Source organism: Oryzias melastigma, linkage group LG9, assembly GCF_002922805.2.
Source record: "Oryzias melastigma strain HK-1 linkage group LG9, ASM292280v2, whole genome shotgun sequence".
In the NCBI taxonomy this organism is placed as follows: domain Eukaryota; kingdom Metazoa; phylum Chordata; class Actinopteri; order Beloniformes; family Adrianichthyidae; genus Oryzias; species Oryzias melastigma.
In genome coordinates, this window is record NC_050520.1 from 21,214,318 (window position 1) to 21,228,718 (window position 14,401).

The 14,401-nt window shown below is 39.6% G+C and overlaps 1 protein-coding gene across 6 annotated transcripts in view; it reads right to left on the reverse strand.

Moving 5' to 3' along the window:
* Positions 1-13,060, reverse strand: part of rhobtb4 (Rho related BTB domain containing 4) — a 36,909-nt gene extending 23,849 nt beyond the window's left edge. The window contains exons 1-3 of one of the 6 annotated variants that reach the window (XM_024275095.2): positions 12,907-13,060; positions 12,414-12,484; positions 12,248-12,342 (exon numbers count right to left, since the gene is read on the reverse strand). The gene's annotated coding sequence lies outside the window, so the exon portion shown is untranslated. Of the gene's footprint in view, positions 1-314; positions 399-11,922; positions 11,944-12,247; positions 12,647-12,906 lie in introns of those variants that run through there. The other 5 variants (XM_036213582.1, XM_024275094.2, XM_036213581.1 and 2 more) reach the window with 5 other exon arrangements.
* Between the last annotated feature and the right edge of the window lie 1,341 nt (positions 13,061-14,401).

A 14,401-nucleotide genomic window follows, 5' to 3' on the forward strand; every position in this document is an offset into this window, starting at 1 on the left:
CCATCCATCCATCCATCCTCTGCTTATCTTGGGCCTAGGGGCACCACTCTAAGCAGAGATGTCCAGACCTTCTTCTACACAGACATCTCCTCCAGTTCTTCCTCTAAGGGGCTCTTGGGCCACCTGAGAGACTTAGTCCCTCCACTGCATCCCAGAGTTCCAACAAAACCTGCTTCTTGAAACGGGCCCCTGGAGTACCAGCCAATTGAGACACCTAGGAGAAATGCTTGCTCCAGCTCTGAACCAAACTCTTCCAAGGTGATTGAGCTCTTAACCAAAGGGAGAACCAGGACATCCATAGCCACCCAACTCACTTCAGAATTCCATCACATTGGGGATCATCCAGAGCACATGACCATAGGTGAGGACCAGGGTAAGCAACCCTGGTCCTCAAGTGCCAACTTCCTGCATGTTTTCCAACATACCCTGCTCTGGCATGTTCTTATTGGCTGGACACACCTGAAGCAGGTAATCAGTCATGAGTAGGGACTCATGGCAATTACACCTGTCAGCTACTGTACAGGTCCCAACAGCCAGCCAAACTCAAATGGACTCCATACATTCTACAGAATGTATTTATTTGTTTATTTTTTGTTACTGGTTTACTCTATCAAGAAAGTCTACAAGCTTTATAAGACATACAAACATTAATTTATCTTATATTGTTGTTTCCATAACATCCATTAACTTGAGCCTTCACTTGGGTCTCGGAGGAAATAAATCCTTTAATGACATAAATTAAGGTAAAATAGACATAAAACAGACCCAGGAGGGCCAAAGCTTAATTTTACTGTGTAATCACACCTGTTCTCTGTACTTATCACTTGACTGCAATTAACTTTCTATTGTATTTTGATGACAAACAACAAAACTAAAAATTAAAAACATTTAGTAACACCATGTAAAGTTCTTAGAGGTATAAAATAATACAGATTTCAATAAGGAAAAAATCTACACAGGTCTGTGACTAAGCTTTTAAAAGACCAACGTATACATTAAGGGTCAAGAGAACTGCTTCTGTAACATAAAAGACCAAAACCCTCTGTACAAAAACGGAAGTCTTACAAAACGCAAAATGTACAACTGGAATCTAAAAACGCCAAACAGAATTTTACCAAATACTGTCTAGCAGGGGGACAACTAAAGTTTTTGTTATTTCCTCCCTTGTGCAGTGTACATTTGTATTGAGGTTTTTACCTTTTCTCATCCACTCCTGTCCACTCCCCCACTAACCCTAATCTCAACCCCCCAGCTCACCCGAATATCCAGCAGGCCTGCTTACCCCCTGCCTCAGCTCTGTACTGGAACTGCTTTAAAGCTGTCAAAACACCCAGCTTCTCACTCTCCCCATGTGCACACACAGCTCGCTTTCAACACACACAACATCACCAGCTCTGACAAACACACACAACAAAAACACTCTATTGCAACCCCTTGCCACAAGTAGGTCAGAGCTGCAGTGGGTCTTTTAAACACCTCCTCGATCACCATGAAACTGATAACAATTTCAAAGATTAAATTCTGCCTCCAGCGCATACAAGCATAACTGACATACCATACTACAGGTCACATCTGTGTTCAGTAGAAGTGGGTTGGACCAATTTTTTTTTTCTTTTACAGAAAACTCAAAATCTGAGTCCAAAGTTGGTTCCCTCAGAGAGAAAAGATGAGGGTCAAAGATGAACCATCTAAGTAAAACAAGCAAAAATTGAAGACACACTTTTGGATATAGCATGACTTGACAAGAACACAGTACTGCATATTTTGCACTGTCTAAACCATTAGACCCCACAAACATGTTGATGTTAAGATAGGCCATCAGAAATCCAACAGAGCAGTCAATTATTTAAACAACCTATGCTACTGAGCAATGTCACTTTGTAGTGTGTCTGAGGTCTGACTATACATCTTAATTTTTAAAAAAAAAATATATATATATATTTTTTTTTTCATGGACTTTGTGGTTGCTGAATTGTTTTATTTAAAAACATTTATGACTTTTGGATGACTTTTATGAAATAACAGCTTGAGGTTGAATCTGGGGTCAAATAAGGCGAACAAAAAATTTTTAGGGTTTAAATGAATGCTGCTTTTTCTTTTAGATATTCATGCACCAATAATGCTAACTCATTTATTACAGAAAAACAGAAACAATGGACACATAAAGAATCCCCAGGATATGAGGTCACCACAGGTGCCTCTATGTGGCTGTCAAGTGACAGACCTAATGCTATAATGACTCTTTTTACCTTCTGTTCTACGCATTTCAAGTGAAATATGAGCAATTTGAGATTGGAAAATTGTTTAGCAGCATAAAGAGCTTCATTTTTTTTGTTGAAAAAAAAAATGATGGTAGTTCCTTGATTTAAGAGGAAGACATATGTTCAAGGGGATTTGTATTATGCTCCAGTAAATAAAAGATCACTTGGGAAATAAGTGCTGATCCAGAACTATTCTAGTGGATTTGCTGGCAGTGTAGGTTTTAGTTCTTTATAGAAGTGAAAAAAAGACAGTGAATCAAGCCTGGTTGGATTTGACTTTGGAGAAAGGAGTATCTCAATATTTGAAATGTTAAGACTTCTGAAGAGGCCAAAGACAACAAATACCAGCAGAAACTAGACCATAAATCTGATGTGATCTCATAAGTAGCAACGAGAGCCTGCAAGAGATTTGTTTGGATAAAATATAAATTCTGTTTGGGTTTGTATCGGAAAGTTGTTTGACAGAAAAACAAATTATGACAAGAGAATGCACTAAGGAATTTAGTACAGGCCTGTCATGTCACTAAATCACTGGTCACCCAAACAAATGTCATTTAAATATTTTTTTAACATCAACTTCCTCAGTTTAAGAGCAATTTACGACCTGTCATTTCAATCAAATCGCTAAAACCTTTAAATTTTTGCCCTTTGAGCTACTTCATATTTGACATTTAAGAGTAAGTGGTAGTTGAACTTTTCAACACTCCACTGGCAATATGTTTTTTTATGAAATATTTTTTTTTCACTATTTTGCTTAAATAGAAATTGCACAGTCTGCTATGCTTTAACAACAGATTGTTGTGTGAAGACGAGCTACATATTTGTATTTGTTGATCGTCAGACACAACAAAACCGGGGGGAAAAAAAACATTGAACAGGGTGCCAATTGTGACGTAAGCATCAGCAGGAAAAAGCTCAGTGCCGACAATCTAAAAGAGGGATAAATGATCACTAAGTGAAGCAGAGCCAGACCTGTTTCCGTCAGCCAATTGATTCCCCTTCTCATGCATCAAATAGCTCAGCTGAGGCAAAACTGGAGTTTCACTAAACCATGAGTGGAAGAAAAATGGACTGAAAGCTTATAGCTGAATTAATTGTTTAATTTAACAGTGATAAGATAAAGGTAATTTAAGAACAACATTTAAAAAGACTTGTAGATGGTGTCCGAAGATTAGATTCAGAGAAACAGTGCTCTTTTGGTTAAATAGGGGGGAAATAAAGTGTTTTTCTATCGTCTTTCACTTTCAGGTAACTTCATAGGCAGATTATATCTAACCAGCCAAAAATGAAAATAGATTGCAGGATAAATAAAAAAAAAATGTTCAATGAGAGCCAGAGAGTACCTTAAAACAACTAGAGTGGGTCAGTCGAATAATGGCATGTAAATCATTGCATACTAGTACATTTAGGATCTTTATTGACCAGTGAGGAGATCAATGGATAATAAAAACATTACTCAGTTTAACATCATATATGTCCATCGATGCATAAAACCATTAGTGGCATTTCACATTTCAGTCGTGTCTCCTGTCCGTGCAGGGCTAACGCCTTTCATTTTTATCTGAATCATATGGGATTAAAGATGGCAGATAGAATGTCTTTTTGTCTGTCTTTTAATAAGAGATTCATATTCTGGATGTGAGAATCGACTGTCCAGAACAGACTGAGATACGACTGTGTTTAATGACAAAAACCAACATGACAACTGCCTTGAGGAAGGAATTAGTCTAAAAGAAATGCTTCAGTTTTGAGAGGGGCAACACATCGGGGCTCAGAACAGGTCAGTCAGTACTCTCAAAACAGCCTGATTAAACAGACTGTAAAGCCAAAACAAACACCTCTGGACTTCACTCTGAAACAGAAAAGTAAAGCGAGTTGCCTCACAGAGATCACTGCAAACATCTGAAAAGGGAAGTATGTTAGAGGGTCCCAATTCATCTTGGGTGAGAAAATTGACAAGATACTGACTGTATTCAATTAGTTATCTGATATAAACCTGAAATTATTTATAAATATTGTTGAAGTTAATGTGTAAAAAAAGTAGAAAATTCCATTATTGCATGTTGTTTCCATTCATGGTGAAGGGATCATGGCAGGCATCACGGAGGCCTTGACCTTTGGCCTCCAAAGAGAGGGGTCATTGGGTTTGTTATCGAGTTGCTTGAAGTATAAATATTGGTTTTGTTGCTCTTTTTCAACTGTCTACTTCCTGAGTCTGAGATCTCATGAAAAACCAGCAACCATCTGCCTGTGTTTATACAAACCGTTGCTCACAGATACTAATATAGGGAGCAGTAAACAGAGAGGAGGGGGCACATATGACTGCAGAAAGGCAAACCTGAAAAAAACCATAAATAAACCGCTTCACCAAGAGTCGAGACATAACAGGAAGGTCCTCTGTTGTGTTTACTTCAAATACTCGAAACGCTGGTAATCTATTTGTGCTGCTTTGTGGAGTTCCTCACATTGTGTTGCACTTTAGCAAATAAAAAAGCTGCAGCAAAGCAAAAGGTTTCCTTTTTTTTTTTTGGTAACAAAATCTATCCGCTTTAGATTTTATTCAACGGGGATAAAAGTGGGTTTTTTTTTTTTTAATCCTTTGTGGTCATTTTCTCATTCGCACTGAGGAAGCACATAATCCTTTCATTAGTGTGAAATCGTAAGAATGACCAAATGCAGAAATACATTTTTTTCCCCACCTTCAATGAAAATGCAATAACCTCTGCAAGAATTCATCCTGCAGAGCGCATGCACACACTCACAGCTGATACACTATCCACAGTAGAAATCTTAAAATAGTGGGATGGAAAAATCTATACTAGTGTTCTGTTATTTCCGCTCTGCTGCGCTGTGGCCTGGTATACAAACAGCATGCTATAATCTCAGCACACTGTGACCACATGTCCTTTATTTGCCAAGCTCCAAACTGGCCACCTGGGTTTTAGTCATTCGAACACAGGCAAGGGGCAGGAGGGTGCAAGTTGTTAAGGATGGAGCATTACTGTTGATCCAAGCTTATCCCTAAGACTTGTGAGCTGAGCTCAGTGGACACTGATAAAAGTGTCATAATGAAATGTGGTGATTCTCTGATGATTTGTGCACCAAATAGACTTAAATTAAAATGAATCATTAAAGTTACAACTCTTGTAATTGTAATACCTGTATCTCAGCAAAAGAAAATCAAGGCAATATTTTTGTGCAGCATCTGTTGTGATCTTCATTGGCACTAGGTGCTATATGAAATTAAGAAGAGTTAACAATAGAGATCATAAGCCTCGTTTACACTGAGCAGTCCGGTATGGTCCAATCTGGTAAGGAGTGGTACGGTCCAGTTAATTCTGGCGAGAATTTCCACTTAGTTAAGCCTCGCTTCCACTGAGTAGTTTGTTTTCATGGCGCATAGACCGCTACATTGCGTCATTGTAGTGCGACGACTAGAAAAGCAACAACAATGGAGGTTATCCAGCAGCTCGTCTTTTTATTGCTTTACTTTTGGTACATCGTGTATAACAGGAATTTAATAATGTTTGAAAGAAGATTACTAAGAAGAATACCGCCGTAAAGAGGAAAACAGAAACACTAGCTTAGCGCTATATATATATTGGAGTTTTCTAATGTCGTCATCACTTTGTGCCAATCAACGGATGGCTACAGCAGCTCCGCCCCAACCGTCCCGTTCTATTGTTCTATGGACCTACAACGGAAGGGGGCCCTCAAGAGGTACGGTTCGGTACTGTTTAATGGGTCCCTTTTTACAATGGGAACGTTCAAAATACTGGACCGAACCTCTTCAAATATTTATGCTATTTATATCTTTTTTAGTCAAATTTAAAAACAGGCCATCTTAGGACATAGCTTCTGCAGAGCGGCAGAAGTACTCTCCAACTCATTGCTGAGAGTTTTCTGTTTACATGCTCTCCCACTAGCTTACAGCCACTCACTACCTCACTCTAACATCGCTGGTGCAACAAAAACAGTGAGCAATATTGGAGCTATCTAGCCGTACAGTTTGAAGCCAGATGCCACCGCAGACGAGGAAAATTGAGACGTACATGGATCTAGTCGTGTACAAGTGGAGGCATCAGAACCAAGCGGATGCTGAGCAGGGAGCTTGTGGCCCACCCAGCGTATTTTCTACATCACAAATACACTCTTTTTCAAGAACCATTTTATCATCTGTTCCTAATTCATGGCCATTTTAAAAAAGAAATACAATTTTGAGTTTGATTGTCTTACGTCCTCCATCATCGAAAAATCCCACAAGAACATGTTAAAACACCAAAAACAGAATTTTAATCACACTGGGTCTTTAAGTGACCCTGACTACATCATTTCTATTGTCTTTGCTGTGTACCAATCAAACTGTTACTGATGCAAAAGTTAAATGGATGAAAACTATCGTCACACCTTTGTGTCACAACACCTTTGAAAAGGTGATCAAAGCTAAAAGCATCTAATCTGTGCTGCTGATTGTGGTGAATCTATTTCACAGTTTTATGTGAAAACAAACCACAGAGCCAGACAGGCAAAGACTGACTGTGATGACGACAGCTGTCATTTGCAAACGTGCTACCAGTTACCACATCTGACTCATCCCGTCTGGTGTGTACGTGCGTGTATGTGTGTGTAAAAGGAAGGCTAAAAGACAAACAAAACGGGTGAGGTTGCATCAGCATCGTGAAACCGTAAAAACAGGGCGTCCCTGACTAAGTATTACAACAGTTGTGAAGGGAAACACCTCAAAGAGACTCTATTTATAGAGATTTGAGACACAATTACACAATAAGAGACTGTGGTTTTGGGGAGTGAATTTAAAAAGATTAAAACTGTCTGACCCTGTTGAGCAGGAAAGACACTCCTAGCTGTTTCTCTTAACCCTCAAGCTCTGAAAGAGGAGCACAGTCATAAGGCATGAGCATATAATCCTACCAATGTCTTTAAAGTAAGAAGGATTTTTGTGGAATCATCTTGTGAATCATTACTGAAGTAACAACTTGAATATTGCCCCAACACTTAAGTATATTCCAGTTCAGTGCAAAAATCCAACAAAAAGGAGCTTCTGATTTTAATTTCTTATTTTTAGTAGACAAAGGTACTACGTACATTTGACCAATTCTTGTTTTATCTATCTTTCTATCAGAAATACTATCATTCTTTGAGTATAAATGTCCAAATTCTGAGCCAGAAAATGCCACATTTGAGAAAATATATATATAAAGCAAAAAAAATGTAAATACAAGCATAAAGATTGGGACTAAACATGTCAGAGGCTGCCACTGTGTGAACAGCGCAGAAGCTAGACATATGGGTCTGTTTGGGCTCATGCAGACGTGTGAAGTACACGGTGTGTGGGTCAGCTGCCAAGGTCCTGGAGGCATGGGAAGCAAAAAGACGAACACACCTGTCCAACTGCACTCTTATCCCACACACTAAAGGGGCTAAAGAAGCCTACTACGCTGTAAATTGCAAATGGTAAGTGTTGAACACACACATACACGCGCATACCTAGTTGGCATTGCCTCAGTCATATGATGCTGGAGCCAATTCACCCAAAAGGGATCCGTTTTCTGATACAAACCAAGGGAGCAGATGCTAAAAAAAGAAGCACCCTGGGATCAAATTGCACACACAGTTAAACAAAAATATGAATGCAATACTTAAACAAGCACACAAGAGCACAGTTGAAGGCAATATATGTAACTAATATATGCACTGCCAGGATGCACAACATCACATACTGTAAAGTCTGCATGACTACAGTCACGAGGTGCCTCTTGGTATCTGGAGCAAGTGGAAAATTTAGTTCTTAATTTAAAGTAATACTTTCATATATATGGAAATATAACTGCATGCATTGTGAAAGTCTTGGTTAAGCTGTAAAACTGCAGTTTTTCATGCTTCATTGATTAATGTCGTTACTGATAACTAATGACTTCTAGCTTAAAGTTGTTGGAGCTTATGACTTTTTTTCAGTTAGGCCCACTAACCTCTCCTCTTTAAGAGGAACTGTAATTCCCAAACTATTCCTAAACCAGTATCATCCTGGTATTAAAATGAAAAAGAACTAAAATTCATCTTTTTATCACCTAACCTTTGGCTTCTTTCATTTTTGTATGTCAATATTTAAGTTGAGTAATATGGCTTTCAGTGCAACCATCTGGACACAGCCCTCTGTCAGACGCTGGCCTTACTCCAGCTTGAATTATCTGAGCGCCCATGACTGTGCACGGATGTCTGCTCTTAAATGAACTGGATTTCTTATCATCTCTTACCCACTCAGTCTGGCCCTGTCCTGTCCTTGCCCATAAAACAACACCTTCTTATCCACAGCTCTCACCACAGAAACAACTCCAGCCCTCACACCAGAGCTGTTACTGTGGGGTATGTTTTACATCATATATTGAAAAAGCATGGATGGGGCAATGGCGAGTTGTTTTTGATTTTGTGTTGGTCGTTTGGTTCATGGATTTTTGTCTTTATTTAATTAAATGAGTTCAAATTAACATATGTCGTGAAAACAAACTACTACTGGACGGTGCAGGACGGCACATTTGGACAGGAAGCTCAGACAGATGTTTCACATGTGGAATCAGCTTTGGAAGAGCTGAGGATTTGTTTTCATTTTGGGAGCAGAGAGGCCAGCCGGGCCCTTCCTCTTTTCCGGATCACATTGCCAACTGTGTATATTCTAAGTTGTATCTTTTTACCTCCTTTAGATGCAAACAAGAAAAAATAGAAGTGTAAAAGATTAACAAAAACACTTAAAAGTAACTTTTTTTAATTGTTTATATTTTCAGTCTAGCAGTACAGTGCCTCCGCTTGATTCCCTCCTCACCCAAAGCCCCTCTGAGTCCCTCTTCCTCAAATTCTTCAGTCTTTTTTTCTCCCTTCCTTCTAACATGCACAGACCGGGTCGTCTTTGTTTTCAAACAATTTTTTTCTATTTTCTTTTAGCACACAAGCCTTGTTTTCCCTCTTCAGCCGTTTGCTATATACTATTTGTTCATGGACACCCCATTTTCAAAACTACTAATTGTACAGCCGGCTAATAAACTTATGTACTTTAAGCTGGGCTACAACACAGACTATTTTCATTTTGATTCTTTTTGTGTCTGAGTCTCATCAGTAAATAAAGAAAATATTCATGTTTTCTGATTTCAAAGAAAATGTTTAACCTTTCAATCTTATAGTGTCTACCTATATAGTGAACGTTTTTAAGCTCAAACAAAGAGATTGCTTTTTGTATGACTCCCAGCTGTGTAGACTTGGCAGAACGCTTGGCCATCTAGCAGCCAGAAATGCTTGGTGTGTAGCTCAGCTGGAAAGCCCCAGTCATACCCACCCACACACCCTGAAACACACACACACACACACAACAGGCTCCTCCAAGACAACACACTCCTCTGAGCAGGGGCAGACGGAGGAATGGGCCTCACCCCGAAGGAAGAATGGTTCAAATTCCACTGCTGATAAAAAAAAAGAAAAAAAATGAAAGTTGACTAGAAGCAAGCAACTGATGTTGGCCCTGTCAGACTGTCCCCGCCTGGACACATCTTCGGTACTTACAGGGCTCCAGTGATAACGATGAGGAAAATAAACAGGAAGTGAGTGTTGCCACCACTGGAGATAAATGGTTCCTTCCACTGTGAGGCCATAACCTGTAGTAACTCTTTTCTCAGACTGTGTATTCAGGCTGACTCTACCATAGTTTTCAGACTTTAAGTCAAACTTTTGGGAGAAATTTAAGAAAATTTGGGTCTAAGAACAGACATTTCAACATAATAACAGAGTAAATATGATAGCAGACAAAATAAATGCACATTTAAATAGAGTAACACATTAATGCTTATATTGCTTTTATAAAACATATGAGGAATCCAGTATTTTACAGCAAACTATGAACAGTTATTCAGATAACCGTTGATTGAAAAAACATGCTAACAAATAAACTAAATTTTCATATCACTGTTGTTTTGGAGCAATTTCGCCAAGTCTGGTGTAAGCAGTGTTTCTTTTTCTGTGTTGCTGTCAGTAGCAAATACTAGAACACACAGTAGCAGTTTTTGCTATTTATTTTCAAAAATCACAATGGCCAAACTTTGCAGAAAAATACAACTAAGGCTGTGTTCAAACTGGTCATAATTAGTTTGATTAAAGTGAACCAGTTTGTTTCCCACGATAATCGGGAACATATTTTCAGTCTGAATATGCCCAAATGGACCCTGGTACAGGACCAGGAGCCATTCTTGGACGCATCTTTCGAGGTGGTCTCAGTTAATTTCCAATTGGACTGAGCTCCCATTTGCTCTGTTTTCCTCAATCTGAATAAACTCCTTGCTTGGAGTGAAACAACTGGACCAAAATGGACACTGTAGCCGAGCATTACGTGATGTATGAAAAGTAGCAACAATGAGACACAACAACTCATTAAAGTGTCATCAGATAAATGCAGGGTTATTAGAACAACTTTTAGCATAATAAACATTGCTTCCCACAATGCTTTCCCAACAATCTATATGTCATAAACACTTTCCTGGCTGATGTTTCCTCACCAAACAATAGAAAGTGTTGTACCTGACATTGATACTAATGAACAAAATTGGTCATCAAAATTTCAAGTTTGAATAAGGGAACTATCCGGACAAGGATTGAAAGGTGTAGGACTTCCATTATTCTTTCTTTCATAGGTTTGCCCTGCCCTTGTAATTCTTGGCCAATTACTGAAGAGATCTTTAGTCATGCGGTTTTGTTTACAAGCTTTGATTTGTAACAGAAAGGCAACCATCAGGCATGCAGAATGGCTCGCTTTCTGTATACTCCCGAGCTACCGGGCGGCACTTGATATGGACAATTGCTGTCCGGAGACATTTACACATTGACACCGCCCCGTGGCTGCCCAGCTGTCGCCCAATTTCGTAATGACGTCATCCCTAGCTGTCACTGGACTGCCACTCCATGACATCAAAATGAGCCATAAACAAATGTCAACTTTTGAGGAAAAATGGACGTAATTATTTTTCAAACTTTTCTCTTAAAATCTCACACATTTTGGTCGCTGTGTGATGACATTTGGGATATGGGACTGTAGTCTAAACGGTCTTAATCCTTAATCCAAATCAATGAACATTTCTAGTCTGAACACACCCTTACCCCGGGCTTCCACGGCTAGCGTTACGGCTCTGATGCGACCGCTGGAGTCTTTACGTAACTTTAAAAGTGTGAGAGGAACCTCCACTGCATACGATCATGTCCGACCTCTGCGATCTGGCCTTTTAAATTTTCACCATTTTCACAGCACTTTTTGTGAAGTTGGGGCTTTTAAAAACCTAAATCGTAATGAATGGCAGGTTATCACGTGAACCTACGTGAAATCAGAGTTTCGCGAGGTCGGCAGCCTGTGGCTGCAGGCATCCTATAGCCAATACAAGTCATCTGTCATAGGCAGACTGCTCCCACGTCACATCTGAGCTGCAACGCTAGTCATGGGAGCCCCGGGTTATAGCCCTTTACTCATTTTTATGTCTGAACTCGTAAAGGACAGTTCTGTGCTATCAACTCGAACAGTCAAAAACTTTTAGAAAAAAAAAATCAGAAATAACAAAAAAAATGTTGATGCATGCCTAATGTATCCCATTGAAATTAACTAAACTTTAAAACTTACCTCTAGATGCCCCTTCTGGACAGATGCTATAAATCTTCTGCCAAAGTTGTTTAACTGACGCATTAAAATCGATAACAGTATGGCAAACACATTTAAAGCGAGGTGACCTCTGACACCCTGAACCCCAACTTTTTCTCAGACGAGACATCCTCGTTTTGAACAGAAGTTTTAAAAGCAGCCAGGCTGTGTTTGAGGTTTGATAAGTCCTCTGTGGTGACTGAACCGTTATGCAACCCCGTCGCTGTCTGTCCAAACGCATGCAGTCTGCTCTCCAGACTTTTTTTCTGGAGCGAGAAAGACCCAAACCACACAAACGCGCTCCTACCTCTCAGACTCTCGCCTCCGTGGTCAGCTGAGGTCTCTTCTCCCTCTTTTTCTTCTTCAGTTTACTCTAAGCAGCGCTCGCTTCTCTCCATTAAACTGCAAGAAGCAAGCATATGAGATCACCTCATGGGCATTCCTCTGGATGACAGCACCGGATCAAAACTCACAGACGCGATCGCTCGAAACTCTTCAAACCACGGGGTTGCTGCTTCTTCCTCTCCTCCTGCTCGGTGCGGATCTGCCAGAGCGGACACCAGAAAACATAGTCTTGTAACCGAGAGACGCTGGGAGGAATGCAATTACACGGGGACTGTTGCATATTGCAAAAGCTACAGACAGCCCCCTCCGACACCCCCTCCGCCTCCCTCGTCTGAGTTGTTCGCTTGTGGTCCTGATGCGAGCTTTTCCACGTCCCCTTTTGTTGTTCCCGTCACACCTACCAGGGGGGAGCACATGGAGGAAGGGGCGCGCGCTCTTTTGTCTGCTTTAACGCTCATTTCACCCTGAAAACTTATTCTAACCTTGTATCCATCACGTGGTTTTATTTATGTGTGCTTTTTATCACACTAAAACGATAAGCTTAAAATACTACATTTGTATTTGCACACAATGGGCTCAGTTTGCTGCACCCCTCCTTTTTCTTTCCCCCCTTTTTCTTACCGAAATGCTCCTAAAAGTTGAGTCGTCGCTGGGGAGTGCAGCTGCCTCCTCTCTCCTCCCCTAAGCTTCCTTCTTGGACCCCCGATGCGGCGGCAGAAGCACATTCAAGCTGAACACACAGCTGAAGAGCATCCTTCATCCCTCGCGGACGGCGGCTTCTATCAAGCAGCTCTCTGACGTCAGCCTCGTTATAGCAGCGCGTGCCACACCCATCCATTCATAAAGTGGAGCGCGTGCCAGCCTTTGGGCCGGGCTCGAGGAGGCTGAAAAGTTTCTGCTGACTTTTTTTTTTTTATATATATATAGAACTGAAATCTACATTTATTTAGCACATCTAATTCAAATTCAGTTCATTTTTACGAGCAAATGTTAACATGACAACAATACATGCTTTTTAATGGAAAGAATAATGTAAAAATGGTTGGTAAAATCATCGTTTTTTGAACGAACAAGCTAGTTCAGCTCATACAGTTGAAACTATTCAAGACACCAAACCAGTTTACTTTGAAATTGTTCATATACCTGAGATGTATCACATGATGAGGATAAAATTGCCATTTTCTGGCTTAAAGTTGCAATCAAAAAAAGAGAAATGCATGTTTTGTGATTATTTTTCTTTATAAAGGGTTCAATTAACAATTGTTAAATAAAGGTAAAGAATTACAACATGTCAAACCATAGAACATAGAATATTCTAGCTTTAATAATTAACAGTTTGTAATTATGTAAGCTAATTTCTATTTCTCAGGTCTGCAGCTCCTAATTTAGTCCAAGTTATTGTAAATATTCTTCTATCTAGTTCAGACAGCTGCGGTGCACACATGAGGCAACTTTTAAAAAATAATTGAGCAGCTTTAATAAAAATAGACTGGACTTTATCCACAGGTTTTACTGTTGGCAAAAAAAAGCTTAATCATTAATAAATCCAGATTGTATTCTTAAAAACGCTGTAAGAACATGAAAGTTCTAACAAATACATACTTTTCAACAATTTTCATTCATTAGCAGATTTTTTGACATAAACGATTTTGGGATATTCTGTTAAAAAAACAATATGAAGTAATTGCTGATCAAGAATCAAGATATAAATCACAGATCACAACAATTCATAATTAAAGAAACATCACCCATTTTTGATGTAATAGATTTCCTTTCTGTTTTTTGGCATAGGAATATTTTTAGATATGTTTTTGGTCATGGCGTTATGGAGTTCTTTCTACCTCTAATGCTGATGATCTTTGCTCAGTGGCTTGGGCTGCTGACCTGAACAAGTCCACCTGAGCTGCTCTTTACACAAGGCTGTAGAAATTACCCAATGTGTATTCAGCTGAAAGCGCTTCTAACCCTCAGTTTCATCTCTTCCATTACCCACCCAGTACAATGTTAGACCTGGTAGGATGGTAAAGTCCAAAAAAACAAAAATTTTGTTGGCTCTTTGTTTGGCAGACATTCTTGTGGAACAGAATCACACACGCACATGCATGCACACAGATAC